Raw genomic sequence first — 13,126 nt, 5'->3', positions numbered from 1 at the left:
AGAGAGTTTCATTTTCAGAATGTCACCCCTAAACCAGGACCTAGAAGCTGGGCAGCATGGTGATACATGGCTGATTGGTGAGTATAAATGCCTCTGCGCATGCATGCATGTCAGATACTGAGTAATGTGACAACCCCACTAATGATACCCATTATCACCTCCCCAGGGGACAGTGCCTACACTCTGAGCACCCACATGATGCCAATTCGGAACCCTACCACACCACCTGAGGTAAGATATAACACAGCCCATATTGCAACCGAGGGCATAGTGGAGCGCACATTCGGAGTGCTCAAGTCACGCTTTTGCTCCCTTGACCGCTCTGGTGGGCAGCTGCTACGCGCCCCCAGTAGTGTGCAGGATCATAGTGGCAGCATGTGTCCTGCACAGCGTTGCAACCCGCTGGGGCCTGCGGGTGGACATGGTAGTGCCCCCACATCCCCAACCACATACACGGCCGCTGCGCATGGGAGTTGAAAGGGCACGTGGTGAGGCAGCCCATACCCAACTGGTGGCTAATTACTTCACCTAAAATCCTACCCCTGTGGAGTGCACACAGCCCTTGCACATACCAGCTGACAATCAATGATGATGACATAAGGGACAGTCAACTGTCACAACCATATCAGCCTTAGATTGGTCACCTGGAAGTGTTACATTGTGTGCATCCCTACCTACTTAAAGACAACCAATGATGTGTCACAAAAACACACACATTCATGCAGCATGATTGACTACCCCCTTGAAAAATACAACATGAAAATAGTGCCATGTCACCCAACCCCTCACCATCTCAGCTACCGAACACACCATGGCATGTCATGCAATGTGAAAGCAACCAAATGAATGCACAACACATGACACAAGTATCACAAAGTACACTGTCCCTAATGTAAACAGGCCACAGACAATATGCTCCCAGTAATCAATAAGAAACAGCACACATTAACAAATACTTACCAGCAACACAAAACAGCAACACAGGATGAAACAGTGGCAAAATATGACAGTACAAAATCAAAGTAGTGCAAGTCTCACAACCTGACTAAGCGAGTACATCGACCCCTTCCAACTGCAGAGTATTGCCGTCAGGCAAATGTGTCAGTGTACTGCATACAACATGAACTGCATCTGCAAAGGAGACGGCCTTGTGAAGACATGAAGAAGGTACATGTGAATAAGGAGAAAGACATGGATGCACAAGCACATATCAATACACCATGCAGTGTTCAATCCAACAACCATCCCCACTAGGGATATACACACAGTTTTGACTACAGACTGCCCACACAGCTCATGGGAGCCCAGTGTCACTGTGTAAGTTACTGTCACTTGGTCACACCCTTTGCAAGCCCATGGAAAGGGGAAGCAGGAGGGGTGTGTGTGTCAGGAACCCAAGCATCTAACCCAAAGACAGGACAAGCCTGCATGTGCCCAGCTGGAATACACAGTGGATGCCCATGGGAGCCACACAAGGCAACACACTGTAAAAGAAAATATATAGAAAAATCAAAAATGTCCATGTGTGGACCGGGGGAGGAGGGAGGCCACACAGGAGGTTCAAGGACAGGGTGCACCCCAACACCCACCTGCGTGGATGTTGAGAAAATAAAATACATCCATGGGCTCATGGCCTGCATGGCTATGCTACTGTGGGAGAACTGCTGTCGCTCTCTTCACCCTCTGCTGTTACATCAGGAGGTGGCCGTGCTATGGGAGGCAGCCCACACAAAGCCCTGGTATGGTCCTCCATGGCAGCAAGCATGTGGGTGTGGAAGGTTTCGTTCTGGAGGATGATGGTACGGAGATCCCCATGCAGCACCTCACGGGTAGCCTGCATTTCTACCAGCATGGCTTCACGTGATGCCCGGATCTCCGCACGGGTTGCTTGGAGCTCTGCTGAGAGTGAACATGTGAGCTGCTCCAGCTGCTGTTCTGACCTAAAATTTCGGGAAGCCTCAAGTTCACCCAGAGTCTCCCTGAGGAACTGGTGTTCTAACCTCAGGGCTTCCCTGTGGCCCTGTGACTCTACAGATATGGCTTCACACAGAGTCTCCAGTGCCGTCCGTTGGTCCCTGTTGGACGCCAACATGTCCTCCCTGTGTGATTGGCAAATGGAGTCTGTTGCCTGCTGTTGGAGCTCCATCTGCCTTTCAGGGGGGAGAATGGAAGTGGCCACCCTATCTACTGCCTGAGCCATCATTTCACACAATGCTCCCTATTGTGCTGCTATACCGTACATGGAGTTTTCCCATACAGTATTGCCTGGTGGCGCACGGCCACGGCTATGGCGGGCACAACACCTGTTTGGGGCAAGGCGATCTGCACCTTGCTGTGCTGGCACTGGCTGAGGCTGCAGGACTGCATTCCCCCTTTGATCTGCTGGCCCAGGAACATGAGCACATGTCGTGGAGTGTGACCCTGCATCCGTAACCACCAAAGGCAGAGATACCAACACTGACATCCCCATAGAGGGGTCTACCCCGGGTGCAGGTGGGTTGGACAGAACAGCATCCCTGCCAGAAACACTCACCTGCGACGGCACATATGTCTCACTGTCCGATTCAGCACGTCAATCTTAGAGGTCTGGGGAGGTGCACCCAGAAACACCCGTGGACAGTATGGTCTGCAGGAGGATTGGGTTTTCACCCACCAACACCCCACATCCTCCACTGGTGCCCGGTTGTGGCTGAGATTCCTCCTGGCTCTGCACCATCTCCTCCACCTCAAGAGCATCAAGTGCGTCATCACCTACAAAAACATGAAAGACAACAAATGGAAACAGGCATGAGCACCATAGCACACACATAGGCCTGACAAGCCAGAGATTCAGTACATGAATTACACATGTCCCACATGACAATAACCCGGGCATGCATGCACTGTCAATGAATTGGAAGGGGAGGCAAAAAGCAGACACTGAGGACTCCAAGATGGAAAAGCAACACATTTGCTGCATGCTGGATAGCACTGGCATCACACATTAGCCTGTGAGTGGCATGTCCAATACACATACATGTAATATGCCAGCACACAGATGGCACGTAGCATAGTCATGGTACATTTGACAAGTACAGCCATATGTTAGAGAATGAGTACTGTCACCCATCCATGTGAGATGGACATGATGAGATGAAAAATGCAAAATAGTGTGACAAAATATGCATGTGCCACACACTGCAACACATCCAGTGTTCAATTATACAGTAATGGCAGGCATATGGATACATCAATGGTTGGTCACTTCAACATGATAGGAGACAACAGTCATGTTCCACATTCAAACAGGCCCCAAAAATTAATGTGAGCAGGCCCTTACTCAATCAGCCTGAATGGTCAAATCATTCCCATAACAAGATAATAAATGTGGGCCATTTTGGGGTGTAATCTATGAGAGACGCATGTCACATATGCGGCATTAAGGCAGAAAAATGCGCTGTAAAATTGGGAGGATTGAAACAATCAGGCTGAATGAACACTGAAAATTGTGAACAATGTTGTTGCAAGATGACAGTTCAAGGGCAACTGCAGTAATGTGGTGCTAATTGGCTACTGTGGTCAGAATGCATACTGTCATACCCAAATCCAAGGCCGTTGAATGGTTTGGAGGAAAAACATGTGTGACCCATACCACTCATGAGTACACACCCTCACCTGGCACTCAATCAGAACACATCACCCAAGCAACATGCACATGGATTACACACACACACGCATGGGCACTCACGGGACAATGCTTCATAATCTGGTAGGTCTCCCAGGCCTTGGATCTGTTCCTCTGTGACGAAGGTTCCAGCAACAGACTCATGTTCAGTGAGTTGGGCGTCCTCTGGTGGAGACCCACCGCCAGTCACCAGAGTAGAGGCATGATTGGAAGCCAGCTTGTTCTTTGCTCTGCGTTTCAGGTCATTCCACCGCTTGTAGCAATCATCAGCTGTGCGCCTCACAAATCCAAGGGCACTAATGTGGTCCGCGATGGTCTGCCAGTGGGCCCTACGTTGAGCAGGCATAGTCTTGCAGCCTGCAGTCACCACCATTTTGCGGCTTTGTGCCAACACATAGGCCACAAGTGCATCAAGTTCGGCATCATTGAAGCTAGGCTTCCTTGACGTGCCGGAGTGTGTAGCCGTGTCTGGGGTTCCAGCCTGTAGTGCAAGAGCACCCTTCTTCTTCTTGGAAGGTGGTGCGGATCCTGAGTGGCTTAGCCCCAATGGTCAGTAGGGGCAGAAGCGCAGGTGGACTGGGTACTTGAAGCCCGTAAAGACACAATGACCAAAGGTCTTGGTGCAGGCATTGGCTGCAGGGTGATGTTGGCAGGGCCAACGTCGGTGTGATGGACCTGGACTGAAACTGTCCCGGCTGGATGACTCAGAGCTGGGGTGGATTTAGCTGCAGCTGCCCATGCAGCCTCCTCACCCTGGCTACTTGGGGCACGTGGCCTGGTGACAGCAACTTTCACCGCCACACGTGGCTTAGACTTGGTGACCTGGAAGTCAGCCTGGGAGTCATCCTGTGCCGGTTCAGTTGACAAAATGGGCCGGTTCAAAAAGGGCTGAGCTGGGATGGTGTCAGCTACATTTCCCACAACCATTGGGGGGGGCATAGGTCGCCCCGATTGGTCCTCCACACACTGGGTTCTTGGGGCACCCTGCAAATCCTGGCCACCTCCCCTACCGTGCCCACCACGTCCACCTCCTTTGAGCTCGGCCACCTTTGCCTCCCTTACTCCTTGGTCGCCTCCCAACCATGGCACTGATGTTGTTGTGCGTATGGGAGTTGCAGTAAACAATTGTCCTGGGCAATTGGGGTGAAAGGGGTAGGGTACTAGATGGAATTCATACCCTAGTGCTCTAGCAAGGCTGTCTGTGACCCCTGGGGGAAGATGACAGGTCACGCAATGCAAAGGCACCCCGAAAACAATATTAAACATGCACACAACCCCTGGTAGACCAAATGCATTGAAAAATGAACCTGCACTACGCTGTGGCACCCAGAAACACAAAAATAAGCGTACGCATAATACACGCAGCCTACAATGACCTCTGAAGGGGTACGTGACACACGGGGGCAACCACAGTTGGAAAATATGTGCATGACTCACCGTCTGCCTGGAAAAGGAACGTGAAAAAGACGCGCGTGTGCACGTTGGCAACACCCCCGCCAAAAGAAGAAAAGAATGCAGTCTGAGGAAAACAGGGAGTACGAACTGGAAATGTTGTGAAGTAATCACGTGTGAACCGACAAGAAGTACAAGAATCACCCGCTCGCTCTCTACAAAAAGCACATACAAGAAAACCGCGTCATACCCGTACCTTTTAAGCCAGGCAACACGTGCAACATCACTTACGTGCTTATGCGCTAAGGCCCTTTCCTCCAATAGCACTGTGATGTGCAGTTTTCTCACGTGCTAATTCACTATGCACCCGTGTTGTAGGGAACGCCAGCGCGCGTAACGTCACAGACGCGCTTACGCGCAAATGGCCTTTCCTCCAATTTCACACTGACGTGCACTTTTGTCACGTGCCAAATCACTCCGTATCAAGCTGGCCACGCAACAACACATGGAAGACCACGCTCCTGCCCAGAAGGCCATATTCCTGCCCCCCAGAGCCCCGAGCACGCTCCCACCTGCCATCTGCTGTTGCCTGCCTGCCTGCTGCCCACGTTCCCTGCTATTTGGTGCCTGCACGTCAGCCAGGGGTGCAGTTGCTGTGACCACCCCTGCTGGAACTGAAGACTCCCGACTGGGATACCATCGCTCCACAGCCCAGCCCCAGGACCCAGTTGCCCACCCACACCTGCCTCTGGGGTTGCCATGTTGGACACTACACCATCTGGCACCACTGGAAACCCCCAGGCAGAGAGGCAGAGGGCCAGCAGCTTCAGTGCCAGGGAAGTTGGTGTCCTGGTGGAGCAAGTCCTGGGCAGTATGATGCCTTCTTTGGAAGTTTGCGCGCCAACAATGAAGGACGGAAGAAGATCTGGATGGACATCGTGACTGCCATCAATGAGGAGGGGGTGGCAGTCCGGGAGATCAAACATGTCTGGAAGCGCTGGGAGGACTTCAGGTCCAGGACCCTCAACAAGGCCCGGCGCCTCTTGAAGGCAGCAGATGCAGAGGGGTGCCGGGTCCACCTGACTGACAACCAGATGAGGGTCCTGGAACACATACGCCTAGCGCTCCACGTCCAGGTCCTTGAGGGGCAGACACGTCTGGAGTCGATCGGTAAGTGTACATGCATACTGATCGGACGCTGTGCGTGTGGTGGTGTGCCAGGAGTGTGCAGGTTGCACATATGTCTTTGTAGGGACATGTATGGCTGCATATGTACAGGGACGTGAACCTGCCACATGTGATTCCTCTCATGTGTGAGACACATCGATGGTGTATGTGTTGGCAAGCATGCTGGGCAAATGCATGTGTGGGTGCACACATGCGAATATTATGTGAATGTACTGTGGCATGGTTGTGGTGTCACACATGGATGCTGGTTCCTGTGGCATGTATCTGCACTATGTACATGTGCATGTGTGTGTATTTGACAAGTGTGCAACTGTGATGCAACATGGATGCGTGTGACACTGACATGTAGGAGGCTGATTGCCAGTTGTGACATGGATGGTGACATTATCACTGCAGTGGTGCAGATGTACAGATGCATGTTAGTCCGGTAGCGTGTGTGCATGTGCTATGCACTCCCCGTGTTGCATGTGACTTCAGGCTCACCTTCGATTGCTCAGCATGTGCTGTTGTTTGTGGATGGATGGTGCTGCCTGGTGCAACATTCCTGTTGATTTGCTCATGTGTGTGAGTTAAAATGACATTTGTGTTGGGGAGTGCGATGCCGTGTCTGAAGTTTGACACTGCTACTCATGTACAACTGTCATGTGTGTATCAGTCCATTGTACAGTGCCCTGATGCCTGTGTTCTATCTCTCCCTGTCTGCAGCGTCAACTGATGAAGAGGGCGGAGAGGGTGCTGTGGAGCAAAGTGGCAGGGATCACACCACCAGCCGGAGATGCAAGGCCCGGCTCCCCTCCCAGGTTGTCATTATTTATTTATTTTTTTTATTTATTTTACATTTATAAAGCGCTCACACAGCCCGCAGGCATCGAGGCGCTGTTACAGGAATTGTTTGTTTTTCTTAGTTGCGTAATTGTGTTTTTTTGTCTTAGTTACGTATTTATAACGCGCTTAAATACCTAGAGGTTTCTAAGCGCGGACCCAGGGATTGAACCTCTTGTTGCTTTGTGTCGTCTTGCTTCCAAGACGCGCACGCTGCCGCTGAGCTATCCTCCCGGGTCATCTCGTCGGGGAGTGAGGAGTCTGGTGCCGCGTTCCAGGCCGCAGCTGCCGAGGGTAGGTCCAAGAGGCGGAGGTCGGACGTGGACTCCTCGGCAGCAGAAGGGGCAGCTGAGACACCACAGGGTCCAATGGAGGAAGATGGCACAGAGTCAACCAGGTTGGTGGGGGGTTTGGTGGAGGAGGAGGCAGTGGAAGGGACACACACGGCGTCCAGAGGTGGGGATTCCACTGATGCTAGTGGTGCAGTGCAGGGGCAGGGACAGGAGGAAGCACAGGCCACCGTGGAGGTACCTGTGTTTAATCCTGTCCCCGATCCTGTGATTGCATCATCCCGCACCAGCAGGGATTCCTATGTCCAGACCCGTTTTCAGGGAGGGGAGGAGCGCACAACAACTGGCCTTCCTCTCCCTGTGGACGTGGCAATCTGGGACCGGGTTGAGCCTGTCCTGGCTGGGATAGCGTTGCGTCAACGGGGAATGCGAGCTGACCTTCAGTGTTTTCGTGAAGACACTGCACGTCATCTCGGATGCCTCGTTGACCGCGTTGACCTGCTGGGACGGGTCACCAGTGCTGGATTCCTCCGTGTGCTGGACCTTCTTCCGACCCCCTCCTCACCTGAACCCCCTACGCGCCAGTCGTCCTCCATGCCATCTTCCCACCCATGTATCACCTGGGAACCCTGTGGAGCTGACTCTGACCCAGCGGCCAGGCTGGTGGAGGACACATCCCTGCTGCAGTCGGATGTCCAGCAGGGGTGGCCACCACAAGAACTGCACCCCAGCCAGAGGAGGATGTGCAGGCAGCAGAAGGCAGGGCACAGGCACAGCGGCAGCAGCATCAACATGGGAGCGACGATGGCTCGGGCCCATCAACATCCGAGGGGCAGGCATCGGCCAGAGGGCAGGAGGACCCAGGATTGGGAGTGTCTTCCGTGTGGCAGCGGTTGGGCTAGGCCATAGGTGCGGAGCAGTGGCGGGTGGAAGAGGCACGGCTCACAATGGTCAGGGAGGAGAACTCCATGCGGAGGGCACTGAGGCGGGCCGAGTGCCTCAAGGCTATTTGCAGGAAGTTAGAGTCCAACATGGCATCGTCCCTGCGAACCCTCGGAGCCATGGAAGATGCCGCCTCCAGGACATTGAGCAGGAGTTTGATGATGCCCTGGCCTGGGACATCGGAAAGTGAGCCGTCGGACTAGCCCGCCGCCATTGTAAATAGTTTTTAGTGTTAGGTTTCATTTTTGTTTTCCTTTATTTTGTGGTGATTGGACTATGCCCCACACTTTTGTATATAGTTATTTCTTAGGTAGTTTCTTTGATAGGTTTCACATATTTTGTTGGGCACATTGTCATGGTACAGAGTGTAGGGACCACTAAAGAGGACCCAGTAAAGGGCCAAACCCAGCAGAACGCAGAGGACATGTGGATTAACCACACAAAACATAGAATCCTTCCTTATAGGAGACTCCTATGCCCTATTTGCAGGAAAAAGGCCTCAAGAACTACATTACCCAGACTTCCCTCGGCCCAGAACTACAGGGACAAGTCCAAAAGTGGTGGGACTTGCGCACGCGTGCGCACGAGACCAACCAAAGCACGGGGCTTGTGCTTAAGCTGCCGACCGGAGAAGACGTCTCCTGAAGAGCTCCGTGTGCATGGATCAGCACGCCCCAACCAACCCCAACCCAGGCCCCTCGCCTTGAGAAGCTAAGTACTGCAAGCGTTAGACAGACTCCAGTTGCAAGGGGGAGGACGCGCAATGCCGCAACGCCATTTGTGGGGCTAGCACGACCAGTGAAGGTTGCCAGGGGCACGCACAGGGGGGCTCCGCCCACGATCCACTGTCCCCCTGCTACAGGACAGCTAAGTCTTTTCACTGGGCATCAGAACGAAACCCAGAGCTAACGCACGCATAACGCTGCGCCGGCTCACGAGCGCAGAGCAGTGCATAAGATTTGCATGACAATTAGCCATGAGGAGGAACCGCGTAGAACAGTGCGGTTAGGCCGCACACGCCATGTGCGGCAGATCGCACATCCACAATTCGGATCGCTCAAGGGTCCGCGACCCAGTGAATCCACCAGTACAGTGTGGGGCCACATGCGGCTTATTCCACATGTTCCGATCATTAAGGGCGTCAACCCGTGTACTAACTCATAGTGCTCCGCACTGCTAGCACACGCAACAGGGTGAAGAATTAACCAATTGCATGCTGGCAAAGTATTGTTTAAAGTGTGTGCAGGAACACACCATTTAGTAATTCCTTGCTCTCTTGCAGCAGTAATACGCTCCAGACAGATACCGGACTTGAGAGTATGCAGGCAGGAGGCCAGTGCTCAACCCAGAGATAAGTCTCTTTAAACTCTCTGTTGTGTAAAGTGTAATGTATGATTATTGTGTTCTCCTTTGTCCCCTTCCCTACCCACCACCCCTCTCCTAAACCTCTCACCGGTTACCCTACTGCTGAACCTATCCAACCAACGTGTTCCTAACCCTCTTTCCCTGCTGGAGTCTCAGCGCCTTGTGTAAGTTACAACTTGCAGGCGTTCAGACTGCGGAGGGGATGGTTGGTTTGTGCCACTCCTGAGCCTGAAGACTGGAGCCCTGACAGAAGCACAAGCCCAAGTGTACCAGGCTCCTGGGTGGTACGGGCCAGCCAGTTTATGGAGGACCTTACAAAAGTCCTGCAAGACTTGCAGGCCGAGCTCGCTGCCACTAGGCAGGATTATGCGGTGCTGGCCACTCAGGTGCGCAATTTAGCTGCACAGACCTCTCCCCTTCGAAGTGGTGCAGCCACTCCTAGCCCTGTTCAGGTTCATGTGTCCCCAGAACCCATAGTGCCCCTAGCCCCACCAGAAAGATACTCAGGGGACCCACAAAAGTACCAAACTGTCCTTGCTTAATGCAAACTCCATTTCTTAACCAAGCCCACTGTGTTTAGGTCTATCCAGGCTAGGGCTGCCTTTGTTATATCTTATTTAACTGGTGATGCAGCAGCCTAGGCGACTCCTCTGGTGCAAAGGGACGATGGGGTTCTTTATGATTGGGAAGAATTCCAAGCTGAGTTTGGCAAAATCTTTAACCGCAAGGCGGTGACCATATGCAAAGACCATGAGCTATTGAGTTTGCGTCAAGGGAGTAAAGAATTGATCACTTATGTGACTCAGTTCAACCGTTTGGTAACGGAAGCAGAATGGCCACGGGAAAAACAGATGTCGCTGTTTTATCAGGGATTGAGGGATGAACTTAAAGACCTCATTGCTCAAGTGTATCCGCAGCCACAGGACTGTCCGGCGATGATAGACTTAGCCTTGCGTTTGGATCATCGCCAGACAGAGCGTCGAGGCGACAAAAGACGTGGAGAGATACGGCCCATAGTTAGATTGGACCAATCTCGAGCCCCACGCCCAACCGGCTCTCCTGAAAGATCAGTAGATGAGCCAATGCAGATTGGTTCGGTCAAAGGCTTATTTTGTTGGGCTCATTGTCATGGTACAGAGTGTAGAGACCACTAAAGAGGACCCAGTAAAGGGCCAAACCCAGCAGAATGCAGAGGACATGTGGATTAACCACACAAAACATAGAATCCATCCTTATAGGAGACTCCTATGCCCTATTTGCAGGAAAAAGGCCTCAAGAACTACATTACCCAGACTTCCCTCGGCCCAGAACTACAGGGACAAGCCCAAAAGGGGTGGGACTTGCGCGCGCGTGCGCACGAGACCAACCAAAGCACGGGGCTTGTGCTTAAGCTGCCGACCGGAGAAGACGTCTCCTGAAGAGTCTGTGTGCATGGATCAGCACGAGGGGCCACGCCCCAACCAACCCCAACCCAGGCCCCTCGCCTTGAGAAGCTAAGTACTGCAAGCGTTAGACAGACTCCAGTTGCAAGGGGGAGGACGCACAAGGCCGCGACGCCATTTGTGGGGCTAGCACGACCAGTGAAGGTTGCCAGGGGCACGCACAGGGGGGCTCCGCCCACGATCCACTGTCCGCCTGCTATAGGACAGCTAAGTTTTTTCACTGGGCATCGGAACGAAACCCAGAGCTAACGCGCGCATAACGCTGCACCGGCTCACGAGCGCAGAGCAGTGCATAAGATTTGCACGACAATTAGCCATGAGGAGGAACTGCGTAGAACAGTACGGTTAGGCCGGCACACGCCATGTGCGGCAGATCGCACATCCACAATTCGGATCACTCAAGGGTCCGCGACCCAGTGAATCCACTGGTACAGTGTGGGGCCACATGCCGCTTATTCCGCATGTTCCGATCATTAAGGGCGTCAACCCGTGTACTAACTCATAGTGCTCCGCACTGCTAGCACACGCAACAGGGTGAAGAATTAACCAATTGCATGCTGGCAAAGTATTGTTTAAAGTGTGTGCAGGAACACACCATTTAGTAATTCCTTGCTCTCGTGCAGCGATAATACGCTCCAGACAGATACCGGACTTGAAAGTACGCAGGCAGGAGGCCAGTGCTCAACCCAGAGATAAGTCTCTTTAAACTCACTGTTGTGTAAAGTGTAATGTATGATTATTGTGTTCTCCTTTGTCCCCTTCCCTACCCACCACCCCTCTCCTAAACCTCTCACCAGTTACCCTACTGCTGAACCTATCCAACCAACGTGTTCCTAAACCTCTTTCCCCGCTGGAGACTCAGCGCCTTGTGTAAGTTACAACTTGCAGGCGTTCAGACTGCAGAGGGGATGGTTGGTTCGTGCCACTCCTGAGCCTGAAGACTGGAGCCCTGACAGAAGCACAAGCCCAAGTGTACCAGGCTCCTGGGTGGTACGGGCCAGCCAGTTTATGGAGGACCTTACAAAAGTCCTGCAAGACTTGCAGGCCGAGCTCGCTGCCACTAGGCAGGGTTATGCGGTGCTGGCCACTCAGGTGCGCAATTTAGCTGCACAGACCTCTCCCCTTCCAAGTGGTGCAGCCACTCCTAGCCCTGTTCAGGTTCATGTGTCCCCAGAACCCATAGTGCCCCTACCCCACCCGAAAGATACTCAGGGGACCCACAAAAGTACCAAACTGTCCTTGCTTAATGCAAACTCCATTTCTTAACCAAGCCCACTGTGTTTAGGTCTATCCAGGCTAGGGCTGCCTTTGTTATATCTTATTTAACTGGTGATGCAGCAGCCTAGGCGACTCCTCTGGTGCAAAGGGACGATGGGGTTCTTTATAATTGGGAAGAATTCCAAGCTGAGTTTGGCAAAATCTTTAACCGCAAGGCGGCGACCATATGCAAAGACCATGAGCTATTGAGTTTGCGTCAAGGGAGTAAAGAATTGATCACTTATGTGACTCAGTTCAACTGTTTGGTAACGGAAGCAGAATGGCCACGGGAAAAACAGATGTCGCCGTTTTATCAGGGATTGAGGGATGAACTTAAAGACCTCATTGCTCAAGTGTATCCACAGCCACAGGACTGTCCGGCGATGATAGACTTAGCCTTGCGTTTGGATCATCGCCAGACAGAGCGTCGAGGCGACAAAAGACGTGGAGAGATACGGCCCATAGCTAGATTGGACCAATCTCGAGCCCCACGCCCAACCGGCTCTTCTGAAAGATCAGTAGATGAGCCAATGCAGATTGGTTCGGTCAAAGGCCCTCTCACCAAAGAGGAGAAGGAGCGTCGACGCAAACAGGGGCTTTGCCTATATTGCGGCACCACAGGACACTTTGTAAAAGAATGTCCTACAAAGCCTAAGTCGCAGGGAAACGCCTCGGCTCGGCGTTTGTAGGGGTAGAACAGTCGAGCCAGGTAGTGGAAGTTACCCCCGGGGTCGGGTTTGTTAACTTTGCCCCACATGTCACGT

The 13,126-nt window shown here is 52.6% G+C and overlaps 1 protein-coding gene across 2 annotated transcripts in view; it reads left to right on the top strand.

Annotated features, from left to right (window-relative positions):
• PTH2R (parathyroid hormone 2 receptor) overlaps window positions 1-13,126 on the top strand; it is a 1,139,291-nt gene that overhangs the window by 155,478 nt on the left and 970,687 nt on the right. The gene's annotated exons all lie outside the window — the stretch shown is intronic.

Source organism: Ambystoma mexicanum, chromosome 9, assembly GCF_040938575.1.
Source record: "Ambystoma mexicanum isolate Mex_15411 chromosome 9, UKY_AmexF1_1, whole genome shotgun sequence".
In the NCBI taxonomy this organism is placed as follows: domain Eukaryota; kingdom Metazoa; phylum Chordata; class Amphibia; order Caudata; family Ambystomatidae; genus Ambystoma; species Ambystoma mexicanum.
Note: the sequence above shows the minus strand (reverse complement) of the source record. Positions and strands in the feature narration are given on the sequence as shown.